Source organism: Triticum dicoccoides, chromosome 6B (genome assembly GCF_002162155.2).
Source record: "Triticum dicoccoides isolate Atlit2015 ecotype Zavitan chromosome 6B, WEW_v2.0, whole genome shotgun sequence".
Taxonomy (NCBI): Eukaryota; Viridiplantae; Streptophyta; class Magnoliopsida; order Poales; family Poaceae; genus Triticum; species Triticum dicoccoides.
Genome location: NC_041391.1, coordinates 443,998,382 through 444,015,549, shown reverse-complemented (window position 1 = coordinate 444,015,549; position 17,168 = coordinate 443,998,382).

The window sequence follows — 17,168 nt, the reverse complement described above, 5'->3', positions numbered from 1 at the left end:
GCAGGAGATGGAACATTACATCCCGATATGCACCTAATCTATGTGGATGAAGTTTATGGATTATTTAAGCTTGCAGGTATGCCCGAGGATGTTGTCAAGAATAAGGTCTTCCCTTTATCTTTGAAGGGAAAGGCATTGACATGGTATAGGCTATGTGATGATATTGGATGAACTACAACCGATTTAAATTGGAATTTCATTAGAAGTTTTATCCTATGCATCTGGTTCATCATGATCGGAATTATATATATAATTTTTGGCCTCGTGAAGGAGAAAGTATTGCTCAATATTAGGGGAGGCTTAAGTCAGTGTTATATTAATGCCCCAATCATGAGCTCTTAAGAGAAATTATTATTCAAAAAATTTATGCTCGACTTTCTCATAATGATCGCTCCATGCTCGATACTTCTTGTACTAGTTCTTTCATGATGAAGAATACTGAGTTCAAATGGGATTTATTGGGAAGCATTAAATGCAACTCTGAAGATTGGGAACTCGAGAAGGTAAGGAGTCAGGTATAAACCTCAAGTTTGATTGTGTTAAATCTTTTATGGATACCGATGCTTTTCGTGAATTTAGCACTAAATATGGACTTGACACTGAGATTGTAGATTCTTTTCGTGAATCATTTGCTACTCATGTTGATCTCCCTAAGGAGAAGTGGTTTAAATATCATCCTCCCATTGAAGTGAAAGTAGTAGAATCTATTAAAGTTGAAGAAGAAACTATTACTTATAATGTTGATCCTATTGTTCCTACTGCTTATATTGAGAAACCACCTTTTCCTGTTAGAATAAAGGATCATGTTAAAGCTTCAACTGGGGTTCGTAACAGTTATACTAGAACACCTGCACCCCCTGAAAAAAATTAAAGTTGAACCTAGTATTGCTATGGTTAAAGATCTCTTGGTCGATAATATTGATGGGCATGTTATTTATTTCTATGATGAAGCTACTAGAATTGCTAAAGCCAATACTAAAGATAAACATAGACTTGTTGTTGGCATGCCTGTTGTTTCTGTTAAAATAGGAGATCATTGTTATCATGGCTTATGTGATATGGGTGCTAGTGTGGGTGCAATTCCTCATTCCTTATACAAAGAAATATGCATGGTATTGCACCTGCTGAGATAGAAAATATTGATGTTACTATTAAGCTTGCTAATAGAGATACTATTTCACCAATTAGGATTGTTAGAGATGTTGAAGTCTTGTGTGGGAAATTAAAATACCCTACTGATTTTCTTGTTCTTGGTTCCCCACAAGATCACTTTTGTCCCATTATATTTGGTAGACCTTTTTTGAATACTGTTAATGCTAAGATAGACTGCAAAAAGGATATTGTTACTGTTGGTTTAGGGGATATGTCTCATGACTTTAATTTTTATAAATTTCGTAGACAACCTTATGATAATGTATTCCTAGTAAAGATGAAATTATTGGTCTTGCTTCTATTGTCGTGCCTCCTAATGATCCTTTAGAACAATATTTGCTAGACCATGAAAATGATATGTTTATGAATGAAAGAAGGGAAATAGATGAAGTATTCTTTAAGCAAGGACCTATTCTGAAACACAACTTGCCTGTTGAAATCCTTGGGGATCCTCCTCCACCCAAGGGTGATCCTGTGTTTGAGCTTAAACAATTACATAATACTCTTAAATATGCTTATCTTGATGAAAAGAAGATATATCCTATTATTAGTAGTGCTAACCTTTCAGAGCATGAGGAAGAGAAATTATTGAAAACTCTAAAGAAGCACTGTGCCGATATTGGATATACTCTTGATGATCTTAAGGGCATTAGTACCACTCTATGCCAGAACAAAGCAAAACTGGAGAAAGATGCCAAACCAGTTGTTGATCACCAACAACGGTTAAATCATAAGATGAAAGAAGTGGTAAGAAATGAAATACTAAAGCTTCTGGAGGCAGGTATATTTTATCCTATTGCTGATAGTCAGTGGGTAAGTCTCGTTCATTGTGTCCCTAAGAAGGGAGGTATTAATGTTGTTCCTAATGATAAGAATGAATCAATCCCACAAAGAATTGTTACAGGTTATAGAATGGTAATTGATTTCCACAAACTAAATAAAGCTACTAAAAATATCATTACCCTTTACCTTTTATTGATCAAATGCTAGAAAGACTATCCAAACATACACATTTTTGCTTTCTAGATGGTTATTCTGGTTTCTCTCAAATACCTGTTTCAAAAGAGGATCAGAAAAAGACCACTTTTACTTGCCCTTTTGGTACTTTTGCTTATAGACGTATGACTTTTGGTTTATGAAATGCACCTGCTACCTTTCAAATATGTATGACTGCTATATTCTCTGACTTTTGCGAAAAGATTGTTGAGGTTTTCATGGATGATTTCTTCCGCTGAATAAAATAGAGTCCTCAAATGGCTACCTATTTACTTAACTACTCGCATGATCTTCACTTATATATTTTTGGAGTAGTTTGTCATTTACTCTTGTGCTCCACTTATATCCTATGAGTAAATTGTTGAATAAATTGAATGTCATGAAGTTGAAATTATATCATGCCTAGTGGTAGCTTCACATTGGGTTTAGAAAGTGAAATCTTTTGAGGCTTGACAATCACAATATTGGTCATACAAGCAATTCACGAATAATTAGTATAAGGAAGAGAACTTTCACATGCAAATACACTATCATGGAAATCTTTTGTGATTGTGAGCCCCATCAAAATATTATATGCCAAATTGTTGACATTGGACAAGGAAGACAACGTAATGATCTATGTTTGCTCATATTCACATAGAAGTTATATTGTCATAGATCCTTCAACATGTGGTGCTTGCCCCCCATCTTTGCTAGCCAAAAATTCCGCACCAGGTAGAGATACTACTTGTGCATCCAAAAACCCTTAAACCCAAATATTATTTTCAAGTGTCCACCATACCTACCTAAGGATTGATCAAGATCCTTCAAGTAAGTTGTCATCGGTGCAATAAGGCAATAAAAATTGCTTCTAAAAGTGTTAGATCATTTAGTGTAAGAGAAAATTGAGCATTGCACGAACTTGTGATGGCAAAGAATAAAAGCGACAGACTGCATAATAAAGGTTGCTATCATAAGGGGCAATATAATGTGGTGTTGTTTTGCACTAAGGGGTTGAGCATACAAAAAATAAGCGCATGGCAACCTCTGCTTCCCTCTGTGAAGGGCCTATCCTTTACTTTTATGTATTTACTTTTATGCAAAGAGTCAAAGTTTTTCTCTCTATTCCTTTTTATTTTTCTCCTTTGGGAAGCGTCATGTGGTGAGGAAAGATCTAGGCACATATGTCCAGTTGAATATGGGTAGTATGAGTTATTATTATTGACATCACCCAAAGGTGAATACGTTGGGAGGCGAAATTATAAGCCCTTATCTTTCTATGTGTCCGGTTGAAACGTTTTGCTCATGTGTATGCTGTGAGTGTTAGCAATCATAGAATACTATAAGATGGTTGAGTATGTGGGGCTCTTACTTAGAATCTATTGAATAAGTTGAATTGCAATTGCTTGGTGACTGAGAACATAGGTTGTTGAGTTTCAAGAGAGTTCATTGTTTGAACCTTAACATGTGAATTGGTTGCTACTATAACATGAGAAGTTTAATAAGAAAAGATTGCTGTTATGATGCTAGGAAAAGTGATTGAAATTGTCATTGATCAAACTTATGCACTTTTCTAGCATGCACACTTCATAATTTTTTTGTTATCATTTACCTACTCGAGGACGAGTAGGAATTAAGCTTGGGGATGCTGATACGTCTCCAACGTATCTATAATTTATGAAGTATTCATGACATTATATTATCATTCTTGGATGTTTTACAATCATTTTATAACAACTTTATATCCTTTTTTGGGACTAACCTATTGACCCAGTGCCCAGTGCTAGTTGCTGTTTTTTGCTTGTTTTTTACATCGCAGGAAATCAATATCAAATGGAGTCCAAACACCGCGTAACTTTTTGGAGATTTTTTCTGGACCAGAAGGAACCCAATTGTCCTGAGATGCACCTGGGGGTCCGACACCCCCTCTTTGCACTATAAAATCCCAAATATTCTGAAACCCTTTGGGGTAGCCCTAGATCAGAAGTTCTGCCACTGCAAGGTCTTTGTATTCGTAAAATCCAATCTAGACCCCGTTCCGGCACCCTGCCAGAGGGGGGAATCATCTCCGGTGGCCATCTTCATCATCCCGTCAGCCACCACGATGAGGAGGGAGTAGTCCACCCTCGGGGCTGAGGGTTTGTACCAGTAGCTATGTGTTTGATTTCTCTCTCTCATGATCTATATCATGGGCTTTGTTAATATAGTCGGATCATATGATGTTTCTCCCCTCTATACTCTTGTTATGATAAATTGGATCTTTACCCTTCAAAGTTTTGTCTTGTCAGATTGAATATTCAGAGATGAGAACACATGATATATGTCTTGCAATATGAATACTTGAGGTGACAATGAGGTATCTTATTGATTCACTTGATATGTGTTATGGCATTAAACTCGCGGATTCCCGCGGTGACATTGGGGTAATCTATGCATAGGGGTTGATGCATGTTTTTCTCTGACGGAAACTTTGGGGTCTCTTTATAGTTCTTTGTGTGGATTGAGTATTATGAATATGAATTTGCTTGGTGTTATTCTAGTACGAACTCTATGATAGATCGAATGGAAAAATAGCTTTGTGTTATTTTAGTACGAACTCTTGAATAGATCGAACGGAAAGAACATCTTTGAGGTGGTTTCGTGACCTACAAACAATTCCTATCTTTTGTTCTCTGCTAATAGGAACTCAGGAGTGACTCTTTATTGCACTTTGAGGGATAATCATATGATCCAACTATGTTAGCATTGTTGAGAGGTTGCACTAGCGAAAGTACGGACCCTAGGCCTCATTTTTAAGCATTGCAACACCGTTTTGTGCCCATTTACTATTTGCTAGCTTGCTGTTTTTATTTATTCAGATTATAAAAATATATTTCTACCATCCATATTACACTTTTATCACCATCTCTTCGCCGAACTAGTGCACCTATACAATTTGCCATTGTATTGGGTGTGTTGGGGACACAAGAGATTTCTTGTATTTGGTTGCAGGGTCATTTGAGAGAGACCATCTTCATCCTACACCTCTCACAGATTGATAAACCTTAGGTCATCCACTTGAGGGAAAATTGCTACTGTCCTACAAAACTCTGCGCTTGGAGGCCCGACACGCGTCTACAAGAATAAAGTTGTGTAGTAGACATCAAGTTCTTTTCTGGCGCCATTGCCGGGGAGGTGAGTGCTTTAAGGTAATCTTTAGATCTTGAAATCAAATCTTTTAGTTTCTTGTTTTATCACTAGTTTGGTTTATAAAAGAAAACTACAAAAAATGGAGTTGAGGTTGCATCATATTATTGATCATCTTTATAATATCTTTCTTGAAAATGATGGTTCAGAAAATTGTGCTCAATTGTTAGAAGAAGAAGTCAATAAAATGTTTGGCATGAATGATGAGCATGATTGCAATGTTTTTGGCATGAACTCTTTGAATATCCATGATGCTAATGATATGCAAAGCCACAAGCTTGGGGATGCTATGTTTGATGAAGACGGTATTTTTAGTCCCCCACTTTTTGGTGAGAAAGTTACTATGATGAAAGCATGCCTCATATTTATGATTATTATGGTGATGACATGTATGCTATAAAGAATAATGATAACCATGAAACTTGTCATCATGATTTTAATTTTCAATCACATGATAGTTATTTTGTTGAGTTTGCTCCCACCACTATTCATGAGAATAAATTTGGTTATGTGGAGAGTAACAAAATTGCTATGCTTATGTGTCATGAAAAGAATGCTTTATGTGATGGTTATATTGTTGAATTTCTTCATGATGCTACTGAAATTTATTATGAGAGAGGAACATATGCTTTTACATATCTCAATAATATCAAGTTTCCTCTCTATGTGTTGAATGTTTTGAAGTTATGCATGTTTTGCCTTCTTATGCTAGTTGATTCTTGTTCCCATGAATTATTTGCTCACAATATCCCTATGCATAGGAAGTAGGTTAGGCTTAAATGTGCTTGACATGTGATTCATGATGCTCTTTTTCATGTTTCAATTCTTATCTTTTATGCGAGCATCATTGAAATCATCATGCCTAGCTAAAAGGCATTAAAGAAAAGCGCTTTTTGGGAGACAATCCAGCATTTTTATCTACTGTTTTTGTGTGTTCACATGATTATGGTACTTTAGTAATCATGTTTTATTGTTTTTGTTTCAATAAAGTGCCAAGTAAAGCCTTTGGATCATGTTGGGTGATAGTTGATTTGATCTTGTTGAAAAACAGAAACTTTTTCGCTCACAAAAATAGCTCTCATTTTTAACAAAAGAGTACTTTTGAGTTGATTCTTTTTGCAGAAGTTTAATATACAAATTTCACACGTGGTCTAATTTTTTTCATAATTTTTTCAGTAGCAGAAGTATGGTTTGAGTACATATTACTACAGACTGTTCTGTTTTTGACAGATTCTGTTTCCAATGCATAGTTTGCTTGTTTCTATGGCTTATATTGCTCAATATAAATTATGGAAATGATATGCTACAGTAGGCATTGTGTGGAAATAATTATGAATCTTTTCTTTGACAGTACCAAAGTGAAATGGCTTGCTCTTTATCATACTAACCTATCTCACGAAGTTCCGTTAAGTTTTGTGTGATTGAACTTTTCAAGTTTTGGGTGAGATGTCGGTATGAGGAGAATAAGGAGTGACAAGACCCTAAGCTTGGGGATGCCCAGGGCACCCCCAAGGTAATAATCAAGGAAGATCCAAGCAACTAAGCTTGGGGATGCCCCGGTAGCATCCCACCTTTCTTCTCCAACAATTATCGGTTAGTATCGGTTGAGCCTAAGTTTTTTCACATGAGAACACTTTATTAGCCAAGGGGTAAAGCACATGAGGCTTTAGGAAGGTGCACAAGGTAGTTTTGCGGAGACCAAGGGGCCAGACGCCAGGGACCCTGGCGTCTGGGTCTAGATGCAAAGGACCCTGGAGTGTAGGTCCTGGAGTCCGAGAAGGACTCTTGCCTTGTAGCGACCAGACCTCAAACAGTCTGATCTCTGTGCTTCAGTGTCATCCCTGGATCGGTAATGCTGACACACACAGTACTTGAAGGATTTATAACAGAGTAGCAATCACACACTTATTACATCGAATGTCTCAAGAGAGAACTTATTACAATAAATGTGGCTTAAGGCCATCTAATAACGATAACAGTGGAAGGCTTCGAAGATAAGCGAGTCCATCAACTCCAACGGCATCACTGAGTATAAGATCACGACCTAAGGCACCTTACTCGTCGTCTGAAAAGTCTGCAACATGAACGTTGCAGCCCGAAAACGGGTCAGCACATGGAATATGCTGGCAATGTAACACATAGAGAGTAATGAAAGAATAATGCTATACTACATGCATATATGGATGGTGGAAAGCTCTATGGTTACAGTTTTGCATAGAGCCAAATTTTCCCTACTGCAAAGGAATAAATTTTATTTAACTATCATGGTGGTTGTTAAACATTGAGAAGGGTACTCCAACTCAATCCCAATTAAGCATCATCATTAAACCCAACAAAATTTAATTAAAGTAACATGATGAGATTCACATGATAATCCAAGTACTAGATACTCAAAACGTCCATAACAGGGGACACGACTAACCATGATTAGTTTATACACTCTGCAGAGGTTTGTGCACTTTTCCCCGCAAGACTCGATCTCCTCCGCTTGATTTCTCGCACTACAAGGTGTTTGAGAAACGGATGACCGAGACACAGTCTTTCAGAAGCATTAACTCTCTACTCCGGGTAGACAGTACCAACCTACATCCCCTACATCTGCTAGTCTACCTCTTCAAGAGCTCACGCAACTTAATCAACTATGCTAGAGCCCATAGTAGCTTGCAGCTGCACATGGAAGTTTCTAGCATGAATAATCTCATGATCCCTTTGAGCCTGGGTGGCAGTCCATAGGAGAATCACACGGTACCCCGGGATTTCCAAAAATACAGGCAACACTGGGTTTCCCAGGTGCCTCAATCCACCCAGATGTAAATTTAAGTTGCCACCTTAAGTAAACCATTAATTAACAATCTCACATCTGTCATGGATACACTCACCCAATCCACGTCTACTAGCATAGCATGGCAATATAAGCAAACGTAGAAGTAACTCCCAAAGGTTTGATAATAAAATAGGTAATAGGTTCTACCTCATCTACTTCCCAAAACCCACAAATTAAATCAGATTCTAATCAAGCAATTGTTTGAGGATTGATCTAATACAACAAAACTGGGTAGTATAGAGGTATGATCAAAGTGTTACTTGCCTTGCTGATGATCCGTGAAACCTAGAGATTCGAAGTATCAAGCGGCACACTCCGGGTACTCTATCGCAAACAAACAAGCATACAATAAGCACTCATCTAATGCACATGTAAAACTCAAATAAGATATCTAACCAGAAAGTTCAACTTAAGAACTCCGGTTTGCAAAAAGAATCAAATCAAACGAAGCAACGAAAATCAAACAGCGAAAGAAACAAGCTTCGTTTTACTATTCTGGACCTAAGTCAAATTTTACTGTAGCAAAAACTTGTTTGAGTGGGTTAAACGAAAAAAGGGTTTCGATACAAAACTCTAGGCGCTTGAATCGCCTGATTCCGATAAATGAGCGAAAAGTTATACTAAAACGAAAATCGGATGAGAAATCGCGATCAGAAATAATCGTGGAAATTCCGAGAAAAAGAAAAACGGACGAACAGGCTAACGAACGAACGTTCGCTGTCTGCGGCTAAACGACAAAAACCGTTTGTTAAAACGAACGTACGGACGAGCGTCCGCTAAATAGACTAAACCGAAAAAACCGAACCGGATCTAAAATAAAAAAACAGATCTAGGGTTTCGAAAAAACCGACCGGTTTTATTAGAAAACCCGGCGGCTACCTCGGGGTGCGGGTCAGCGGCGGCGGTGGCTACTCCGGCGGCGGGGTGGCGGCGGTCGGCGGCGGCGGGGTCCGACGGACGTGGCGGGCGGTGGCGCGGGTCGGCGGCCACGGCAGCAGCTCGCAGCGGCGGCGGCGGGGCTGGGGCTAGGGTTTGGGGCGGCTCGGGCTGGGCTTCCCCGGCTTATAAAGGCCGGCCGGGCTAGAGTCCGGGTCGGGTATGGCCCGGCTAGGTCGGTATCTTTTTTTAAACACTACGCGCAAAAAAACAAATAAAAGAAATACTAAACGGACTTCAAAAATCCCGAAATAAAATTTTCCCGACTTCTAAAATCAAGCCGGACAAGATGCACATTTATTTGGGGCCTAAATGCAATTTTGAAAAATGCCCATTTTTCCTAAATTCAAATAAAATAGCGATAAAATCCAAAATAAAATCTTATTTGATTTTATAATTAAATCCTCAATATTTCTTTATTTTGGGAAAGTCATTTTATTACCTCTCTCATATTTTTACAATAGAAATAATTGAAGATAAAATAAATAAAATCAAATGATCCAATTTCAAAATTTGAGAAAAACTCAAATATGAAAATAACGAAATCCCCAACTCTCTCCGTGGGTCCTTGAATTGCGTAGAATTTCTAGGATCGAGCCTAAATGCAATAGAATATGATATGCAATGATGATTTATTGTATAACATTCCAAATTGAAAATTTGGGATGTTACAAACCTACCCCCCTTAAGATGAATCTCGCCCTCGAGATTCGGGTTGGCTAGAAAATAGGTGAGGGTGGTCCTTCAGTAGATCTTCCTCTCGCTCTCAGGTGGCTTCATCCTCGGTATGGTGGCTCCACTGAACTTTGCAAAACTTGATAACCTTGCTGCGGGTGACTCGGCTGGCATACTCGAGGATCTTGATGGCTTCTCCTCATAGGTCAAATCACTATCCAACTGAATCGCTTCCAGCAGCACTGTATCTCTCAGCGGTATATCAGCCATCTCTGCGTGGCACTTCTTCAACTAGAAAACGTGGAACACATCGTGAACTCCTGACAATCCTTCGGGCAATTCCAATTTGTAGGCAACTTCTCCCATACGCTCCAAAACTTTGTAGGGTCCCACAAAACGTGGCACTAACTTTCCCTTAACTCCAAAGCACTTAACTCCTCAAAGTGGAGATACACGAAGATAAACTCTGTCTCCGACTTCGTAAACCGTCTCCTTGCATTTAGAATCTGCGTAGCTCTTCTGCCTGGACTGGGCTACCTTGAGCCTATCGCGGATCAACTTCACCTTCTGCTCAGACTCTTTAATCAAATCTGGTCCAAACAACTGGCGGTCTCCAACTTCATCCCACAACAATGGTGTCCTGCATCTCCTCCCGTAGAGAGCTTCGAAAGGGGCCATCTTCAAACTGGATTGATAACTGTTGTTGTAAGAGAACTCCGCATATGGCAAATTGTCTTCCCAACTAGATCCATAATCTAGCGCACAAGCTCTCAGCATGTCCTCCAGAATCTGATTGACTCTCTCGGTCTGTCCATCTATCTGCGGATGAAAGGCTGTACTAAACTCTAGCCTGGTACCCAAAGTTTCGTGCAACTGATTCCAGAACTTTGAGGCAAACTGGGTTCCTCTATCCGATACAATGCTCCTCGGAACTCCATGCAAACATACGATCCTGGTCATGTATATCTTTGCCAACTTAGCACTGGTGTAAGTGGTCTTCACTGGGATGAAATGTGCTACCTTCATCAAACGATCGACTACAACCCATACCGAGTCATAGCCTGAACAAGTCCTGGGTAATCCTATGATAAAATCCATGCCTAGCTTATCCCACTTCCATTTGGGTATCGGCAATGGCTATAGCAATCCTGCTAGCTTCTGATGCTCTGCCTTTACTCTCTGACATACATCACATACTGCTACGTACTCCGCAATATCCTTCTTCATTCCGGTCCACCAGAAAGTGTCCTTCAAATCCAGATACATCTTGGTATTTCCTGGGTGAATCGAATATGGCGAATCATGGGCCTCTTGCAGAATCAACTTCCTGATCTCCGGGTCATTAGGCACATAAATGCGGTCCTCAAACCATAAGGTATTGTGCTCATCCTCACGAAATCCCTTAGCTTTTCCTTTGCTCATCTTCTCCTTTATTTCAGCAATCTCCTTGTCAGTCTTCTGAGCTTCTCCAGTACCAAACGCAAATGCTCCTTATGATCCTCTTCATTCTTCGAGTAGACCAAAATATCATCAATGAACACCACGACGAACTTATCCAGAAACTCCATAAACACCTTGTTCATCATGTTCATGAAATAGGCAGGTGCGTTAGTCAGACTGAATGACATAACGGTATACTTGTACAGCCCGTACCTGGTGGTAAAAGCCGTCTTGGGTATATCCTGCTCTCGAAACTTCAGCTGATGGTATCCCGATCGCAAATCGATCTTGGAAAATAACTTAGCTCCGTGCAATCGGTCAAACAAGTCATTGATCATCGGCAGTGGGTATTTGTTCTTGATTGTCACTTCATTCAATCCTCGATAATCAACAACCATCCTTAATGATCCATCCTTATTCTCCACTAGAAGTAATGGCGATCCCCAAGGTGAAGAACTTGGGCGAATATAGCCTTTATCCAGTAATTTCTTAATCTGCTTCTTAATTTGCTCCAAATCTTTTGCGGGCATCCTGTACAGTCTCTTTGATATCGGCCCTGTGCTTGGAAAAAGCTCAATCAAAAACTCAATGTCTCTACCCGGTGGCATGCCTGGCAACTCCTCTGGAAATACGTCAGGAAAATCCTTCACCACTGGTACTTCCTCCTATACAACTCCTGATAAGGAATTTACTTGAGTCCTCTTTGGCACATGCCGGGATACATACTTGATCCTTCTTCCTTCTGGCGTGGTAAGCAAAATCGACTTACTAGCGCATTGAATGTTCCCTCCATACTTAGATAACCAATCCATGCCTAATATCACATCCAGTCCTTGCGACTCCAATACTATTAGGTCTGAGGGAAACACATAGTTACCAATCCTTAATGGTAACCGATCACACCATAGACTAGCCATATACTCTGCTCCTGGCGAGGTTACTAACATGGGTGACCTAAGGGCTTGGGTTGGTAGCTTATACTTATCAACAAATCCCCTTGACATGTATGAATACGATGCACCAGTATCAAAAAGAACGATTGCAGTAAATGACTTAACCAAAAACTTACCTATTACTGCATCTGGCTGGGCTTCAACCTCCTCCATGCTAACATGGTTCACCTGTCCTTTGTTAAAAGGGTTGGTCTTCTTCCCAGAACTCCCATTGCTATTTCCATTCTTCGCTTCAGGACATTCAATGGCATAATGTCCAGTCTTATGGCATTTGTAACAAGTGATGTGGCTCAGATCCCTCTTGGCTGGTGTTGATGGGTTGGTGCGGTTCTGCCCGTTGCTTCCTCCATTCCCATTACCATTCTTGGGGCCACTATGGTTGTGCGAACTACCTCCTCCATGGGTATGCTAAAAATGTCCTCCCGAGTTCAGGGTAAAACAAGGCTTCTGCTGAGCTCCAGAATTGTACTTCCCTTGTCCATACTTCCTCTTGCGGCTGTCAATCTGCTGCTGCTTTCCTTTAATCACGAGAGCTCTATCTACCAACTCCTGGTAGTTGTTGAAGGTTGCTACCATCAACTGCATGCTCAGCTCATCATTCAGTCCTTCCAGAAACTTCTCCTGCTTAGCTGCATCCATAGCAACATCATCTGGGGCATAACATGCTAGCTTACTAAAGTCATCCACATACTGGCCAATAGTACGTCCTCCTTGGCGCAAGTTGCGAAACTCACGCTTCTTCATGGCCATAGCTCCTGCTGAAACATGAGCAGTACGGAAAGCCTGCTGAAACTGATCCCATGTGACAGTGTCGATAGGATAAGTGGTTGTGAAATTCTCCCACCATGATGTTGCGGGTCCATCAAGCTGATGAGCGGCAAAACGCACCTTCTCCGCATCTATGCATCCTGCAGTGGTCAACTCCCTTCCCATCTTGCGGAGCCAATCATCTGCAACTATCGGCTCGGTGCTACTAGAGAACACCGGCGGATTCAGCCTCAAGAAACGGGCTAAGTGATCAACAGGTGGTGGTGGTGGTGGGTTATTGTTGTTGTTGTTGTTCCCCTGATTCTGATTCTGAACTAGCATCTGCATCAATGCATTCTACTGCTGGATCAACTGGGTGAGCTCCGGTGGGAAAGCAAATCCATTGTCACGTCTCGGAGGCATCTGAGGGTTTAGAAAAGATGAGAATATAGAATAGAATGAGGTCTATAGAGAAAACACTACCCATATGCACATGAGACAAAAATCAATCAATATCACTTCAATAAATTCAAACAAGGGCATACAACGGTCTAACTATCGTTACAAAAGCGCTCGGACTATACTATATACATGGGGAAGTTCTATTGCTGTCATGGTGGTCGACTAGAAAAACTGCTCGGTCGAAGACTCCATGATATCTGCTCCAGCTTCATCAACAAAGTCATCATCACTATCGTCTGGGTCCGAGTCAGTGTCGTCGATGATGATGTAGTTCTCTGGGCAAGTGCAATCATCGTCTTCTCCTCCAGTCGCGGGAAATCCCATGAATACTTTTAGCTTCTTCTTCAGATCATCATTCTTCTCCACGAGTGTCGCTATTTCCTCCTCATATCTATTGTGTGTAGACTTGAGTTTCTCTTCCAACTCCATGATCTTGGTCAATGCCTTCTTTAGATCTATCATGCCTGCGCACATCTGGTTCTCCTGGCGACGAATGTGCTGGTTTAACTCCTGGATGAAAGCTGCAATTGATCTATCCTTCCTGGTGCTGATCATCTCCCATTGCTCATCTCGGCGCCCACAAATCTGGTAGATAGTATCCTTGAGATCCTTATGGTAAACTTCTCCAATGCATCCGATGGTGATGTGGGCTGCCATGCTCTTTCCTAGACTCCAGGTTGGTGCATCAAAGGAAAACTCTATGGGCTCAGTGACAGGCATGAACGTCCTTCCTGGAACTTGAACTTGAATCATCCAATGCTCCTCTTCAGGTAAAGTGGCGATGTAGGTCCCGGTGAAGCTTGGTACTCCGATGTTCAGGTATCTAGTGACTTCCTTCAAGTGGCGTCCAAAGGGTGTATCTTCATCCGGTTGGGTGAACTTGTTCCATGCATCCGCCATCCTAAAAGAGTAGAAAAGATGAGGAGTCAGAAATGAGAAGAGAGAGTAGTGATCTAAGGCTTTAGCTTAGTGGTCGTGTCCTACAGTTAGCGTGTGCTCTGATACCATCTTGTAGCGACCAGACCTCAAACAATCTGATCTATGTGCTTTAGTGTCATCCATGGATCAGTAATGCTGACACACACAATACTTGAAGGATTTATAACAGAGTAGCAATCACACACTTATTACATCGGATGTCTCAAGAGAGAACTTATTACAACAAATATGGCTTAAGGCCATCTAATAACGATAACAGCGGAAGGCTTGGAAGATAAGTGAGTCCATCAACTCCAACGGCATCACTGAGTATAAGATCACGACCTAAGCCACCTTACTCGTCGTCTGAAAAGTCTGCAACATGAACGTTGCAGCCCGAAAACGGGTTACCACATGGAATATGCTGGCAATGTAGCACATAGAGAGTAATGAAAGAATAAAGCTATACTACATGCATATATGGCTGGTGGAAAGCTCTATGGTTACAGTTTTGCATAAAGCCAATTTTTCCCTACTGCAAAGGAATAAATTTTATTTAACTATCATGGTGGTTGTTAAACATTGAGAAGGGTACTCCAACTCAATCCCAATTAAGCATCATCATTAAACCCAACAAAATTTAATTAAAGTAACATGATGAGATTCACATGATAATCCAAGTACTAGATACTCAAAACGTCCATAAGCGGGGACACGGCTAACCATGATTAGTTTATACACTCTGCAGATGTTTGGGCACTTTTCCCCGCAAGACTCGATCTCCTCCGCTTGATTTCTCGCACTACAAGGTGTTTGAGAAACGGATGACCGAGACACAGTCTTTGAGAAGCATTAACTCTCTACTCCGGATAGACAGTACCAACCTACATCCCCTACATCTGCTAGTCTACCTCTTCAAGAGCTCACGCAACTTAATCAACTATGCTAGATCCCATAGTAGCTTGCGGCTGCATGCTACGTCTTGAGCTTGCGTTGGTTTTCCTCGAAGAGGAGAGGGTGAAGCAATAGAGTAGCGTAAGTATTTCCCTCAGTTTTTGAGAACCAAGGTATCAATCCAGTAGGAGGCTCCTCAAAAGTCCCACGCACCTACACAAACAAAATGAGAACTCGCAACCAACGCAATAAAGGGGTTGTCAATCCCTTCACGACCACTTGCGAAAGTGAGATCTAATAGAGATAGTATGATAAGATAAATATATTTTTGGTATTTTATAATATAGATGCAAAAAGTAAAGATGCAAATAAAAGTAGATTGAAAGCAAATATGATAAGAGATAGACTCGGGGGCCATAGGTTTCACTAGTGGCTTCTCTCAAGATAGCATAAGTATTACGGTGGGTGAACAAATTACTGTCGAGCAATTGATAGAAAAGCGAATAATTATGAGATTATCTAGGCATGATCATGTCTATAGGCATCATGTCCATAACAAGTAGACCGACTCATGCCTGCATCTACTACTATTACTCCACAGATCGACCGACTCCTGCCTGCATCTACTCATATTACTCCACAGATCGACCGACTCCTGCCTGCATCTAGAGTATTAAGTTCATAAGAACAGAGTAACACATTAAGCAAGATGACATGATGTAGAGGGATAAACTCATGCAATATGATATAAACCCCATCTTGTTATCCTCGATGGCAACAATACAATACGTGCCTTGCAACCCTTTCTGTCACTGGGTAAGGACACCGCAAGATTGAACCCAAAGCTAAGCACTTCTCCCATGGCAAGAAAGATCAATCTAGTAGGCCAAACCAAACTGATAATTCGAAGAGACTTGCAAAGATAACTCAATCATACATAAAAGAATTCAGAGAAGATTCAAATATTATTCATAGATAAACTTGATCATAAACCCACAATTCATCAGATCTCGACAAACACACCGCAAAAAGAGTTTACATCGAATAGATCTCCACAAGAGAGGGGGAGAACATTGTATTGAGATCCAAAAAGAGAGAAGAAGCCATCTAGCTAATAACTATGGACTTGTAGGTCTGTGGTAAACTACTCACAACTCATCGGAGGGGCAAGGATGTTGATGTAGAAGCCCTCTGTGGTCGATTCCCCCTCCGGCAGAGTGTCGGCGAAGGCTCCAAGATGAGATCTCGCGGATATAGAAGGTTACGGTGGTGGAAATTGTGTTTCGTCTCGCCCCTGGATGTTTTCGGGGTACGTAGGTATATATAGGAGGAAGAAGTACGTCGGTGTCCGCCCGAGGGGCCCACGAGACAGGGGGGCGCCCTCCTATCTCGTGGGAGCCTCGGCTGCTTCTTGACTTGCACTCCAAGTCCTCTGGATCACGTTTGTTCCAAAAATCACGCTCCCGAAGGTTTCATTCCGTTTGGACTCCGTTTGATATTCCTTTTCTTCGAAATACTGAAATAGGCAAAAAAACAGCTATATGGCTGGGCCTTCGGTTAGTAGCTTAGTCCCAAAAATGATACAAATGTGTAAAATAAAGCCCATAAACATCCAAAACGGGTAATATAATAGCATGGAACAATCAAAAATTATAGATACGTTGGAGACGTATCAAGCATCCCAAGCTTAATTCCTGCTCGTCCTCGAGTAGGTAAATGATAAAAAAGAAATTTTTGATGTGGAATGCTACCTAGCATAGTTCTCAATGTAAATTTCTTTATTGTGGCATGAATGTTCAGATCCAAATGATACAAAATAAAAGTTCATATTAACATAAGAAATAGTAATACTTCAAGCATACTAATCAAAGTAATCATGTCTTCTCAAAATAACATGGCCAAAGTAAGTTATCCCTACAAAATCATATAGTCTGGCTGTTGCTCTATCTTCATCACACAAAGTATTTAATCATGCGCAACCCCGATGACAAGCCAAGCAATTGTTT